The sequence below is a fragment of the Frieseomelitta varia genome, unplaced genomic scaffold (assembly GCF_011392965.1).
Source record: "Frieseomelitta varia isolate USP_RPSP 00005682 unplaced genomic scaffold, Fvar_1.2 scaffold_851, whole genome shotgun sequence".
Lineage (NCBI taxonomy): Eukaryota > Metazoa > Arthropoda > Insecta > Hymenoptera > Apidae > Frieseomelitta > Frieseomelitta varia.
Window position 1 is genome coordinate 168,729 of NW_025110647.1, and position 16,427 is coordinate 185,155.

A 16,427-nucleotide genomic window follows, 5' to 3' on the forward strand; every position below is an offset into this window, starting at 1 on the left:
TAAGAGAAGAAAATGCAATCTTGGTGCTCGACGACCATTTTGAAATTTCGCCGCTTTGACTGTTTGCGGTCCTACGTTGACGACGCACGTCAATTGTTTCCGCCGAGACTAAGAGAAATGAGACAAGAGTTGTGGCTTTCGAAAGAAATCGCGGCGAGTCCCATTTTTTTCGCAAGAATCCAAAATTTTGATTTACTAATTGGCAATGAATTTAACAGCGGTGACGGTGATTATGTTAAACGTGAATTTTACAATAATTATATCATTTAATAGTGTTAATTTTGTTACATAGTGTTTCGCAAACTCAAGCGACCGTGCCAAAAAAATCACTTCCTACTGAAAGAATTTTTTTCGTTACTTTTTTGTATATATTTATATATATTTGTATATATATTGTAAATATATTGTATATATTTATATATTTTGTATATATTTCTCTCAGCATTTCGATGAAATAACTTTCAAAACACAATAAAAGAAAAATCACCAGTTAATTAAACCTGAGTGTAATTTAACAATTCGTTTCTTCCACATTTTGATGCTTGATTAACAAACATCTTCGACCTAACCCTGTAGTTGAAACGACGAAAGCTGCGAACCGCACAAAGGGGATTAACTTTAACTTGGAGCTTTGCTTTTAAAATTTATTTCAAAGTTACTTGCATTTCCCTTCGAAAGAAGACGCAGGACTCTCCCCCCCCCCCGAATTCTATCCCGGGGTGGAAGAAAGCCGAGCGTTCGAGAGGGATGCGAAAAGCACAGGGGAGGGAGGAATCTCATTTTACCGAGCAATAGACCGAAAAGATGGACGAAAGGAAAGTAGCTAATATCCTAAATGCTAATATTCCCCGTGTTCTTCGGTCGCTTTTCACGGTTCCGTCGTGAGAAACGATGCTGGTGGAAAGCGCGGTGGCCGCTGCTCCGAAGAGCAGAGTGAAGAAAACACGTCGTTTCGTCGAAGCCCTGCACTTACCCTTCATGCGGCGCGAGCGCGAGAGAGAATCCCTTAAAACGCGCGTTATTCAAACTCTCTCTCAAGAGAACTCGAACTCTCTCTCTCTCTCTCTCTCTCTCTCTCTCTTGCAAGCGCGAGCTTCCCGTTTTTCTTCACAGCGAAGAGAAGAGAATCCAACAGAGGATACAAACGAGGAGAGGAAAAGAGATAGAGAGAGAAGCGTGACGTTGGTGGCGTTGGTGAGTGTGAATTATAAAGTTCAGAACTCCAACGATGGACAAAGGGAGAGCTTTGTGAACCGGAGTCCTATAGGGTCCCAAAGAGGGATTTGCCAAGACGGTTTCTACCCGGCAAGACTGTCTCGAGGGTCTTCTCTGGCTTGGATCGAGCTTAAATATGGCAGGGACGATGAATCTTTAAGAACCGTCTGCCTTCCTCGCCTCCTTTCTCGCCGCAACACTCTCCGGCCTCCTCCACGCACACTCTGCTCCCATATTATTGAAATCGCTTCCCAGATTTCGGCTGAGAGACACTCTTTATCGGAGAGAAGTTTCTCTTCTCTTCGAACGTCGCGTTCATCCTCGTTGTTCGGGGATGACCCTTGTGTCTTGTCCTACCACGCGTTTTCGATTTTCCCGAAAATTATGACATATAGTATATTTAGCAGTGTAATCTGGTAGATTGAGTTTCGATAATTTTGACGACTGGCAGTACAGAATTCGAAGATAATTGTCAATTATTTCCAAACTCGTACGTCACGCTGACAAATTTATACAAATTTCGAGATCTCACTCGCTGTCAGCAATAATTCAGCGTTTTGCAAAGTTTATCAATACAGATAACAAACAATTACGCAGTTCTCTCCCTCTTGGTTTATTTTATTGTATCGTCTCCGAATGTTGGACCCACAATGGATCACACGTGACGCGTCGATAAATTTGTCACGAAACAATCTCGATACATGTTCATCTGATGATAAGTAGATTCGTTAAAAAAAAAAGAAAAACGAAGATAAAATGAATAGAAATCTCGAAAGCACGTTCGCCTGGACAAAAAAATTACGATCACGAAAAGAAACCAAGTAATTTTTACGATGATTCCCTTCTGTAACGAATAACTTTAGGAGATAATCACGCGAGACGTTTCAAACGAATGTATTACCGTCACTGTACTGTTGAATTAACAATTGTTTACGAACGAACGTCATATCCTCGAGACATAACCTCGAGAAAGGTTGCCAGTAATTTCCATCCATTCGCGGACCGAAACTTTATGAAATTTTTGCAAATTTCATAAAGTTTCAAATTTAGCACTTGCCGAGGGACACGAGACGGCGTGATAAAGAGCAGAGCCTCGGCGCGAAAATATTCAGAAGCGTACCGTACTCTCCTCACGGATCTCAAAAGCTCTTTGTTCTCCATCGGTTCACTATACTCGCAACTTTATTATACAAATATCTCTACCACCACCACCCCTAAACCGTATCAACATCAATTTCCTTTTTATCGCCGTATCCGTGGCAAATTCCCAGCCAAATTTCCTCCAGCAGTTCACTCCGTTAAAATTACCCATCCGTTCCCCCGGATTTTCTTATCCGAAAGGGGTCCACAACGTCTCTCTACAACGAGACGTTTATGTTTTTTCTCTAAATTTCATTTCTTTCGGAGATTTTCTCCTGTATTTCGCGTAAATTGCGTAATTCTTTTGTGTAAAAGGGTAAATTATATTATAATATAGTAAGCTTTAGATATATATAATATATTATAATACAGTATATGTATATAATACACTATATATATAGTTATATATTATATGTATAATATAGTAATCTTTAGATATATTATGGTATAGTACATATAGTATAATTATATATACACTATATATATAATATATAATCTTTAAAATATAATATAATATATATAGTATAATTATATATATACTATACATATAATATAGTTTGTATAATATATAATATATTATAATATAGTAATCTTTAGATATAGTATAGTACATACAGTATAATTATATAATATATATATACTATATATATAATATAGTATATATAATGTATAATATATTATAATATAGTACAATATCTACCTATAATAATCTAATAATTATTAATTAATTAATTCTTTTCGTGTAAAAAGATTTCTTGCTGCGTTATTCACCTTGCTGTCTATTCGAGCCTCCAGTCTCACAAATTTCTTCCAAAATCGCCTCTAAAATGTCGAGCAAAATTTTCATTCATTTGTTTTTAATGAGCGACAGTCTGTTTAGAACTCTTTGCAACTCTTTCGGCAAAAAACTGTCATCGGAGTTCTGTTGGTGTTTTGTTGATTCGTATTCATAGCAGCGCGGAGAAAGGGACGGCTGCAATTTGATCAGTCGAATATACGACTCGTCCGATCACGAGTCGTCAGGTGCAGCTGCCACGCCGCAAATTCCCCACCTGTCCCCGCTGTACGATGAACCCCTCTCCCCTACTCCACCCTCGTAGTTTTACATTCGGCGTTTACGTGACCGAAACAGAGACATTTTTAGGAGCAGCGAGGCCAGCCAGCATCCGGCGAGGACACATAAACGGGGAAACGAAACGCAGGTGCTTCCGTGCAGGCTACACTCTTTGCTCGTGTTTCTCGCGTGCACGGTATTTCCGGGTGAAGTCATCCCGCTTCTGGACATTCCCCTCGCTGCTACGTGTTTTTCCAGCTGAAAACCTGATATCGTGGCCGAACGAGCGCACTATTCCGCCGAAATTGCCACTGTCTTCCCGAGCTTCGGAACGTAATTGGATAAGAGAGAACGAGTGGTGAATATCGCGTCTTACTTTGACAATTAGTCGCAATCAGACTGATTCGTAAACGTTTCGAGGTTTTTTTTTTCGGTGAAATAACGCGACTGACGTGTTGTGATTGACGCACAGTTACTTCCGAGGAATAAGTATCATTTGTTACAACTATCGTTCATGTCACGAGTTTTATAAACGTACAATTTTATCATTACAACACCGTAACGATCGGATATTGTCAACACAACTGGTTTCAGAGTTTCGCTCTTTACAAGAAGAAATGGTGCTTGAAAGATAGATAAAGATATTCTTGTCACAATTAATTTCAATTTCTGCTTATATAGAATCATTTTAATTATTGTCATAATTTAAATTAACGATGACACGTAGAATAGTTTGATACAATTGGTTTTGGTGTTGATAGATATTTTCATTTGACTATTTATATGAATATCTTTGTTTGTCAACCAAAGTCAACTATTCACGTCCGAAAGTGTTAACACTAGAACTATTGAAACCACTAAAAGACAGAATTTCCATTAAAGCATAGAATTTCTTTATTAGAAGTAGAGAAATATTATAATACAATAGAATATACGAGCTTCAACTTGTACAGTTTTGCTTCGAGAAACATTTGAATCTCTTTCATCTGCAAAAATTTCTTTTCGAAACGAGAAATTATAAATCGGCCATTTCGACCGTCCGTAGTTCAAGTATTAATACCTTCCATCGCAAACCGACTCGTCACGAGTCGATCTTGAACTCTTCAAACATTGGCAAACACAACCGCGCAAAGAAAAACAATCAACAACGAACCGGGAGATCCCGAATCCTCGCGATACTCGCGAAAAGAAAGAATTTCGCGAGTCATTCACGCCGGGAGAATCTCACTCCCAACCTCCCTCCGTTAATTCCCGCCTCTCCGATTTATACGCTCAACGATCGCGCGGGCAATTCAGCAACAAGCGTGCTTAAGGAAATACCAGAGATAAAATACGGGCGCAATAAACAGAGGGAAGATTACGCTCGAAATGGCATCGTTACACGCTTCAGACACACGGACGGGGGGGCTTAACGACACGCAAAGAAACTTGCCTGCCGGCCGAAATTCAGAATTATTATACCCAAGCCCGGCTGTGTACTTGAAATCCGCCGCGTTTCCCTTATTTGAACGTTTGTACGCGTTTAAACACGGTGTTTCGTAACTTTTGGTACCCACTTCGCGAGCTGATTGTACAAAAATAATGGAGAAAAGTCATGTAAATATATGTCCCATTTAATCTAGTCTTCGTTTATGAGATATAATGAATTTCATAAGAACAGAGCAAACTCGAGTAAGCTAGTTTTACCAGGGATGGTACATTCAGTTTTCATAATAATCATAACTGGGATGAAGAAAACCTACATGCTATTGTGCATTCAAGACATCGACACCAGTTTAGTTTAAACGTATGGGCAGGAATAATTGATAAATTTTTAATTGGACCTTTTTCTCTTGATGGGAAACNTGCAAATAAATGGATTGGTCGTGGAGGTTCTATTGCATGGCCTGCTCGTTCTCCGGATTTGAATCCATTAGATTTTCATTTGCGGGGACAATTAAAATCTATTGTATACGCAACATCGATTGAACGTGCTGAAATACTACGAAATAGAATAGAGCAAGGCTTCCGACAAATTCGAGAAACACCAGGAATGATAGAGAGAGTAACCAGATGAATGACAAGACGCGTGCAAGCTGGTCATTTCGAGCATCTTTTGTAAAAGTATAACTTTACTTTATTATATCTCATAAACGAAGACAGATAGGACATATATTTGTATGACTTTTTTTCATTATTTCTAGGCGTACAATCAGCTCTCGAAGTGAGTGAACACCCTGAATATCAAACTGAAAAGAGAGGGGAGATATTCGTTTTCGTCGTTGTAACGAGTGAATTCCAACTCGCTCCAGAAGAAGAGGGAGGATAAATTGCTTTGGAATTCCACCGGCGATTGTTTAGACGGCGCGAGGAAAAATAAAACGAACGAACGGGGAGGCGTTTGGGGGCCCTTAATCGATGACACGGCAGAGATTAAAGGTAATGTATTCCAAACTATTCCCCAATCGGGGATGCACGCAAAATCCTATCTCTCCGTTTTCGGCTTGCACACCGAGGCGCACACGAAGTAGCTTCGCCACGCTACTACACACACGGTTGTTTTCCACAGTTTGGTGTCCCACTTGCGTTCGAGAGATAGCGTGAATCTCGCTCCGCGTCTAATATCGTGCCGCGGAAACGAAAGAAAGGGACATAGAGCTAAGGTGAACCCTGCTTTCCCACTGCTGGAAAGTTTTCGATCGAACGCGAGCGCTCGAACAACGTGTTTCGCCAACAACACCGAAAATCTTTCTGGTAGCTGAAATGTTGCTCCGTTTGAAAAAAAAAAAAAACTTTCCAGCGGATCCTTGCGTCCTTTGGATGCGATTTCAAAAAGACTCTTGCTCCCGAGCGAGAGTTTCGAAACTCAGACAGACAGTTCGAACACAGTTTTCAATATCAATTTCAATTTCGTCGACAGCCATCGGAAAATGGGAGTAAAACATTAAAAAAAAATGGAGTCATCGCGTCTCTGTACAGACAATGTACAGTGTATGAGAAAAAAAAAAGAAAGAAAAAAACAGGGAGTAATCGATCTCCCTGTCTCTCTATCGAGCGATCGATATATGTCCTAGACTTCCCACTGCGTTCTGCGTATTATTTAAAAAAAGAGAGAGAGAGAGAGAAATCCAAACGTTGACGCGATTTATTTTGACGATAAGGCAAAACAAACGGCAGAAGGTGGAAAATGGATGGCATCGAAGTCAGAGTGGGGGGGGGGGGGGGGGGGACTTTTATCTCGCGACAGGCTCCCGGGCCAATACCGATTCGGGCCATATCCGAAACACAAACGGCCGGAGCCTGATCGCCGGTGTGGTCGCGTAATCCTACCGTTTAAAATAAACAAACCGGGACGGTTGGCGGGCGCAACAAACCGAAATTTCCAGCGTACGGTCGGGAACAACCAGGGCCGGGTTTGACGTTTATCACGGAAGAAAATGGATCCTCGAACCGGATTTCCGCGACAGAGTCCGTACACCCATTTCGGCGCGGAAGGAACCACCAAGTCGAGAGAGAGAGAGAGAGAGAGAGAGAGAGAGAGAGAGAGAGGATCGATGGTATCGACAGCCTGTCCACCGCCGTCTCCACCCCGATACAATCCCTACCGGACGTTCGCTCTGAAAACCCGATACCTGCTGATCCGGCCTTCCATCGAAACGAACCACCGCCCCATCGGATTCTCCAACCCCTCCGCCGGTATGCAGATTCTCCGTCGTTCGTTGTCCTTTCGTCCGTGACGTTTCCTCGTTGCATGCTCGTTGCAAGCTGACTTTCTCTTTGATCGATGGCTCATGCAAGCCTCGTGTCGCACGGATTCGCGTCGAAAGGTTGGAGGATTATCAAACGATGCACGAAGATTACGCGCGACAAGTTGATTCGATAAGTCGGTTTTTCCAGCTCTTACGCTTGTCAATTGATTTAGTTTTAATAATTGGCGACGGCTTTCGGCGGACTTTTTGTCCAGGATTCTCATTTTCAGTGTGAATTTGTTCAGTATAATGTAGCATTTGTACACTGTGTGTAAGACTGCTAACTCCGCAGAATTTAGATCAGTGCCATTTATGTTTTATTAAATCGTTCCGCCCAGATATGCGTTTCTGATAAACTAACAACGCTTTTAAGGAAACTCATAAATTTATTTCATTTTTTATTATTACCACGGAGATGTTTAGAAATATATATATATATATATATACACCATCATAGAAATTATTCATTCATTATTTGCTATTCATTATTATTCATTTTTTTTAGTTAATATATATTTTGTTACACTGATAATATTTTTATATAAATTATCAAAATTAAATATGGAGTTATTGTTTATAACTATTATTATATATAAATTATATTTAATATATTATATAAATTATATTTTATATATATATTATTTTTTATAATATTTTTATATAAATTATCAAAATTAAGTATGGAGTTATTATTTATAATTATTATATATAAATTATATTTAATATATTATATAAATTATATTTTATATATATATATTTTTTATAATATTTTTATATATAAATTATCAAAATTAAATATGGAGTTATTATTTATAATTATTATTATATATAAATTTGTAATACTGTGATTAAAATTAATTACCATCATATAGTAACTACAAGACACGGGTGGGTATACTATGTTTGATTAGATTAACTACTAGTATTATGAATACATATATTAGTCAGCGGCAGACAAAGGAACGTAGTCAAAAGAGATGTATCAGTTAGTGTTACGTGAGTAGAGAGAACAGCCACGTGTAAAGAGTGTAAAGAGTATAAAGATTATAAAGAGTATAAAGAGTTTATCTAGAGTATATAAGTGTGTAACGAGTGTGTATGCATTCTGTATGAAAATAATACTAAAGGACTTGTATAATACAGATAGATGGTAGCAAAGTGATTTATACTTATATATTTATATTTTTACTACATTAGTAAATTCTACATGGTAGTATAGAGTAATTTCTACGTAATAGTGATTTCCTTCATGCTTAAGAGCGTGATATCTACAGAATTCGAACTGAACATTTTGAGAATCACCGATTCAATTGCAAATGACGAGAAAGTCCAAATGAGAAGCAGAGTATCAGTGGGCAAGTAGTTTGCAAAATTTTCAAATTTTTGCGACTCGCAAAAGAGGACGATACTGTATATTATATAGTGATTGCTTGCCCATTGAGAAAACGATCGATGAAAATCAAGGGGGAGAACTGGGAATGGATTTCTGGTTCCGACGACGATTTAAATTTCAACAGCGACGAGACTACCACGCTGCTTAGAAAATAGGTCACGCATCGAATTCAGAACGTATCATCAATATCGAGTGACAGAGCCAATGATCCGACATCATTTCACCGGTCGTGGCTGATCGAGATTCGCATGAAAGAATTCGCACGCAAGCGTGGAAGAGTCAGAATTTTATTCGGCGAGTTCTTCCAGTGTCTGACCTGTTTGTCTCGTTCTACTGAAGAGCGCGCGTTTTCTTCAATTACCTAAAAATTATTATATTCTCGGTTTGTATAAATTTGCATAAATGCGTGTAATAATTATGACTGTATCTATAGCTCGTCGAAAAATCTAATGATACTTTGGATCGTGTTAAGATCTCAAAACAAGTTTTATTTTTTAATATTGCCATTTCGAAATTTTCGAGACTGTTCAGTATCTGATCTGTTTCATTCGTTCTACTGGCACGCACGCTTCCTTCGATTATCTAAAAATTATTCTTCCCGATCCATTTCTGCAGATTTATATTAGCCGTGTAATAATTCTGATTTCTCGCCTGTATCTACGTATAGTTCCAATCGAGAAATCTAATGAAACTTTGGAGCAAAACAAGTTTCTTTTAGAGTATCGCTGCTCGAGAATTTTTAAAGCTGCAATCATCTAAATTACATTTAGAACTGCAGCTTGTAATTATTCTCGTCTCTAGGAAAAAATGATACGTTTCACGTAGGAAATTAAACTTTCAAAGTCAGATTGTGCATACTATAAAATAAAAATAAATAAATAATAAAAAAAGAAATAAATCAAAGCTACTGAAAATAAATTTGATCTGTGAAAGGGCGGAATTACTGAACATTTACGCGTTCAAAAAAAAGAAAAAGAAAGAAGTTCAAAGTCCAAAAATTTTGAGAAAAGAAAGATTGGATAAATCGAAACATACACCTCGTGTTGGGAGTTTTATCAACGGGATAGGTCGCGGTGTATTTCGGCGAGTGCAGCCGACAGACACATAAAACCACGGAATTTGTGGCTAGGTGAGGAAAGAATGAGAGGGCGAACAAGGCCGGAAGCAGAGAGAACTCGACGGGAAACAACCCCTTTGGCGCAGCAGCGTGAAACCAGCCACGCCGATCCATTAAGGTCTGCGAGATAGGGAGTAAGATACAAAAGATCGCTCGTACGGAAGGATTAACCTTCTCCCGCGGGAATCTTTGCGATCCTCGCCTGTCCCGTTTTCTCTCTCTCTCTCTTTTGAAACACGTAGGCGAATAAAAAATGGCGAAACGAAAGCATACCATGGTCGCAACCTAGCAAATTTACAAGTTACGTAAATCGTGCGTTCGCGGGATAAAAAAAAAACAGAGAGCTGAGAATCGAGGAGTTGGTAAATTATATTCCCTTATTTCTCAATTTTGTTTCGTGCTCGTTCGTGATCTCAGCGGAGTCAGAAAAATTCCACGCCGAGGAGGGGATTTTTCCAACCGACGCGTACGTGATTTCCAAATTTCGAGGACAGCTGCCGCGCGTTGGCAGCGAGTCCCCCGAAGGAAACGGTTGCGACGATAATTCGCAGCGACACGCCGAGGATGACTTTCTGTCCGACGTTACAACGAACGAAAACTTCTCGAACACACCACGGGATTCGCCTCGCGAATTCTACGCTTCCTACGTCGCGAGAATTTAAAAACCTTCCCTTGCCGTCTCTCGCGATCAACTCATCGTCGTTTCCACCGACGATTGTTTCCAACTTCGTCTCGATCGATCGAAAACGCAACGTATAACTACGTTCCGCCGACAACCGAGGAACAAAGTTCTCTTTATAAGTTCGAGCATATTAAAAAGAAAAAAAAAAAAAAGAAAACAACAAAAGACAACAAAACGCGTTCCGAAAAGGGTCAATTGAGCGTGTAATTGAGTAGCATTTCGCGATCGAAAAAAAAAAAAAAGAAAAAGGGAAAAGCGTCAGCGCGTTTCCAAATTGAAAGTTTGCCGAGAGAAGTGAAATTACCGAAACGAAAGCTCGAGTTCTCGTTTATTTTCACCTCTCGAAAGGGCGTGAAGGCATTAATTTTCGCGCGCACCGTCAATGAGTGGCGTATATTAATTAGTTCTCTTTATAAATCGTTGCTACCCCCCCCCTCTCCTCCTCCCTCCTCCTTTTCCCGAGGGAGGGCAGGGGTTAATTAATCCACGCGGGGAAAGTTCCAGGTGTACTCGCGATGCAAAGATCACGTCGCCCGGCCTAATTGATCGGATTGTTCAATTAAGGCCCGATCACTGAGCAAACAAGAACTGGGCGGCCCCCCCATTCGACGCTTATGCAAATTCGCTGAAATCCGCAAAAAGAAAAAAGAAAAAAATAGCCAAGTCGCGGGAAATGCGGCCATTAACTACCAACCCGAATCCCTCTCTCAGTCTCGGGAGTTTCATTGAACCTTTTCGTTCGAGAAAAATCGCGCTCCTCCTTTTTTTTTCTCTCTTCTTTCAAATCCCCCCCCCCCCAAATTCGCGTGCAATTTACACTCTCTCCCAGGATTAAATGAAATCACGCGCCTAGCTGGAACAATGGAGCGAGAAGATAAGTTGATTAAAAGGCTGCGGGACACGACGCAGTTCCAAAACTGAAAATTCCGATAACTCGGTTTTCGAATTTCGCGGGAGCTTCGAATTTTTGAATTTCAGAAGGTTGGAAACGTTCTGAGCTTTCTGGACACTTCAGTTTCCGAGTTGACGAAATTAATCCCCTCGAAATTCAGACATTTAAATTCTCTGAACTTGAAACTCTCGGCTGGTGAGGAGTTTTCGAGGCTCGATTTTTTTGGAATTTTTGGAGTTTTAAATTTTCGAAAACCTCGTAGATTTCCTGAGCTTCGGACTCTTGAATTTTTAAATTAATAACCGGAGTCCCAAAATTGAAACTTTTTAATTTTCTGAACTTTAAAGTCTCGAGTGAGTAATTTTTAAAGCTCGTGTTTGGAATTTTAAATTTTCGAACTTCGTAAATTTCCCGACTCGTAAATTTTTTAAATTAACCAAAGTCTCAAAATTTGGATGTTTAAACTTTTTAATTTTCTGAACTTTAAAGTCTCGGGTGAAAATTTTTCGAAGCTCGTGTTTGGAATATTTGGAGTTTTAAATTTTCCAAAACCTCGCAGATTTCCCGAGTTTTGGACTCTTAAATTAACCAAGCTAAATCTCAAAATTTAAGTATTTAAACTTTTTAATTTTCTGAAACTCCCGAATATTTCGACGTTAAATTCTTACGTCCTCGAATCCACGAAATCTCCAACATTTTGAATCCAAATCAAACAATCGCCGCGTTTCTCCAAATTTCAATCTCTTTACCCTTCAAATCTGATAACTTTCTCTTTGAAGTTTAAAAATTTTTCAATCCAATAGAAACCCTTCTTTTCCGCCTCCGTGTCCCACACGGATTTTTAACTCAGACATTAATGACTTCCAACCAACCAAACTCTAGATTAATCCATTCCCTAGGTTTAGCCGGTATTGTTGATAGAAAAAACTTGACAATTCGTAGCGCTGTTTTTCATGGCGTATCGAATGTAAACGGAAGCGATTGTTCCAACGTTCCACATTTTTTTTCCACGTTTTTCTCCAGTTTCATTGGATCCAGTTCCAGTTCCCCGGAAGAGTATATCATCCTTGAACCAACTACAGTCTTCCAATTCACCCGGACGATTCATTGGAATGGAGTTCGAAGTGATGGGCGGCGCAAGTAAAACGAAATAAAAAAGAAGGAAAGAAAGAAAGAAAGAAAGAAAGGAAAGAGAGTATGAAAAGAACATTCTCAGACCCGAGAGAGGGGTTGCTGCCGATCGGTACAGCTCGCGAGCCAGAGTACCGAGATTTTCGAAGGAACAGAGAGTAAATGGCCTGTAATACCGTTCCCCTGTCTATACATTATCGACTACGAAATTGAAATCATCCATTTCTCTCTTTTGTGCCGGGGAGAGGAAATTGCTTCGAGAGCAGCGGCGACGAACGTGGCGGAACACGCGGATCGTAATTTATGCGCGGTGGAATTTCGTTTCGTCGCGGGCGGACGTAATTTATTTAAAAGGCGCGGCCGACGTGTTTCTCTTATCGTTGGCGATATTTTCATTTCGCTGATCCACCCGATGAGAACAATTATTTGGTAGTTCTTCAGCCGCGATTACTATTGCGTGGGATGAAGAAATTGCTTCTTCCTGCGTTCGAGACAATTGTCACAGCTAGAGCCAGGCCTGGGACTCAGGTTTAATACTTAAATATTATATAGGGTATGTGTGTGTGAGGACGAAGGTTTCGAGAATGCATATCACGAAGAAATCAAAGAAAGAGAATCAAGTGAGTGAAGACCTGGAGAGAGGATTGAGAAGTCAGAGAGTGCAGATATAGAGAGTATTATAGCGAATACCGAGTTATGATAGCGTGAGAGTCTAGTAAGAGATTAATACTTTTTTCGTAATCTTTTTTTATTAATATTTTAAACCACGTAGGTAATTTGTATTATTATTTGTATTATTATTTTTACCTACAATTATTAAATTTTATTGTACAAAGAGAAATAAGACTTTCCACATTCATATATAATATATTTATATTGAAATATATTCATATTTATTTCAAACCACGTAGGTAAAAAACCCTATTATAATAATACTTAAATATTAAGGTATGTGTGTGTGAGGACGAAGGTTTCGAGAATGCATATCACGAAGAAATCAAAGAGAGAGAATCAAGTCGTGAGTGAAGACCTGGAGAGAGCATTGAGAAGTCAGAGAGTGCAGATATAGAGAGTATTATAGCGAATACCGAGTTATGATAGCGTGAGAGTCTAGTGAGAGATTAATACTTTTTTCGTAATCTTTTTTTATTAATATTTTAAACCACGTAGGTAAAAAGAACCTATTTGTATTATTATTTTTACCTACAATTATTAAATTTTATTGTACGAAGAGAAATAAGACTTTCACATTCATATATAATATATTTATATTGAAATATATTCATATTTATTTCAAACCACGTAGGTAAAAAACCCTATTTATATTATTTTTACAGTTGCTAAATTTTGTTCCGCGAAGCGAAACAAGACAAAGTGTATTTCTCTTCGGGCGTAGAATTTTTGTTCACAAATTTCGGAGTTTCTCGATTAAACCCAGTGAGAGAAATTTTTCTCGATGGCCGAAGCTCGACGTAACATTTCGCAAAAATTCTAGAGGAAAGTGAGCTGTACGGTACGACGTTAACAGGAAAGGAGGGAATAATTCCAGAGGATGAGAGAATAGAAGCTACAAATCGAGACACAGGCTAGACGAGCCATTCTCGCTGTTGATGAACGAAGCGTCGAACCGTCGTTCGTCGTGGACGATGTGACGCAGGTCGAAAAAATATCGCCGTAATAAAATCTCGTTCCGACGATTCCGCGGGGATCGAGCGAAGAGAAGAAGAAAGGGACATCATTCTTCTCGGGTCCGTATAAATGTTTTTCTGGGATGAAGGAAAAAAAAAAAAAAAAAAGAAAAAAGAAAAAGAGAAAAGAAAAACCGTTCGACAGCCACGAAGGATACCAATGAAAGCGTAATGGCGCTCGACACCCTCGCTCTATTTTGCTCGTAAAACACGGGCTGAAACACCGCGGGCTCGAGTTGCGAATCGCGGTAAAAAGCCGCGTAAAGTTAGCGGGAAACGTCTTTAGGAGGAGCCTATAGCCTGGCTCAAGGAACGTGCCACGGCTGATAAAAGTCCGAGCATGATCCGTGGAAAGGCTACGGTTTACGTGGTCCAGATGCAATTTAAGAATCCTTCGCCAACCTTCCGCCAGGAATTTCCCCTTTACGACCATCCGGGAATTCTGATGCCTTGAATCTACAATGACCTCTCTACAGACGGTGGGATCATTCTTTGGCGCTGCGTCGGCAATTTGGAAACGTTTCTTCCGAACGAAACTGTCGACTGTCGGGCGAAGAAACTGTGGCAAGTGAAGTAGCTGGAAATTAAATACTCCGATCGGCTTCAGAGGTTGTGTTCGATCGTCGAAATGCCGTAAATAACCGATATTACGTTTCGTAAAAATTCCAATTAGAATTGGAGGAAGGAAAAGGCGGAGAGCATGGAAGAAACGATAATCAACAGGCTAGGGGGGAGATTCTAGACTCCACCTACCAGTTGTAACCCGGATCATTTGCGAAACAGAAATTTCCCAAGCCGTTCGCGCGGCTGGCAATTTCGTCGAACGGTTTGCACGCTCGAAACGAGCCGAGTTCCCGCGCACGAACGAGCGAAGCGTTTTCACGGATACTCGAGTACAACCTCATTACGTTACGCGGTCGATCGAGCGTCGCGCCGGCGGGAAAGAAAAGCCCTAAACGGATTGTCAAATTCAGCGAAAAATTAGAGACGCGGTGAATACGCTCTCTCCCCGTTCGTTAATTATTTCTCTCTGCGTTTCTCGGGGAAATACATCGTCGCTCAAGAATTTCAAAACTACTTGGTTTTGGAGAATATTGTACAAAAACTCTCGATGAAAGGGTTTCATTTGTCTCGTAAAATTTCAACTCGAAGAGATTCGTTAACGTTACAGTGGATACAGAAAGTGTATTCGCACGCAATCTAGATTTATTTTTGAGCTCCGTTTCATTCGAAAGAAATCGACAGGTTTCGAAGATGGAAAAATTATGCAGTGAAAAAATTTACTACACAACCAAATCCGCCATGATCTTGGAGATCAAAGCCTTTACGAAAATCCTTTCGAAATTATAAAAATTGTAAATAACTTTCTGCGTCTAACACTGTGTATGAACTGTGTATCAAACGTACTACAGCACCTGAATGTATAAATAATAATAAATACATTCTTATTTCCCAGCTTAATCTTAACAGCTTGTAATAAACCTCGGAACGGGGGTAAATAAAAAGAAAAATATACTGCAAGCGTGCATTAACACTCGGCAAACTCTTTGTCGTACAAAATATCGTTTAATTTTCTCCACTTTCGAAACTTGCCGCAACACCACTTTTCAGCGGGAGGGCGCGTACGAGAAAACGTTAGGGGACGTTACTCGCGTGACACAGTTGCCACCATCCAGTTGCCGGCTATTATTTCGTAATCCGACGTGAAAGTCGAGGGTCGAACCGCGCTTCGACTCACGAAAAGTTCGAGTGCTGGCAAAACTGTGCGCTACCCGAGTCCCTCCGTCCCCCGTCGTCGATGAAATTTTAATCCAATTAGAGCTCATCGTCGTTTTCCGCTCTCGTTCCCTCTCTCGAGCCATCGTCAACCATCCCACCCTCTTACTCTTCTTTTTCAGGCCCCTCTCTCTCTCTCTCTCTCTCTTTTTCTCCAGTCTAGGTAACGCGGCTGCACTTTAAAAGCTAAAATCAATAAAGCGTCGACTGTGAGAACGAGCACTCAAGATAGCCTCAAGATAATGACGCACCGCCGCATGAATAACAGAGGCGGCGATTCTTTCAACCCCCCCCCCCCCCTCTCGACCGAATTTGCGAGGCAACGTCGCGAGGAAGAGGCCAATCGATACGCTAACCGTCGATGCGCCACTCTCGCGATGGGTTTTCCCACTTTCGTAGTTTTCGTCGTCTCGTTGCTCGGTTTCCGACGAAATGCGACCACTCTTTTCTTTTTTCTCTCTCTCTCTTTTCTTCCTCCGCGAACGTGCACCGGTTCCCCGATGGGAAAATAAGAAACGAACTCGATGGATGGATTTATGAATTATCGCGAGGGACAGTCGGTGGGGTAAATCTTTTATTAGGTTTTGCATCGCCGGTAACGAACGGTAAGT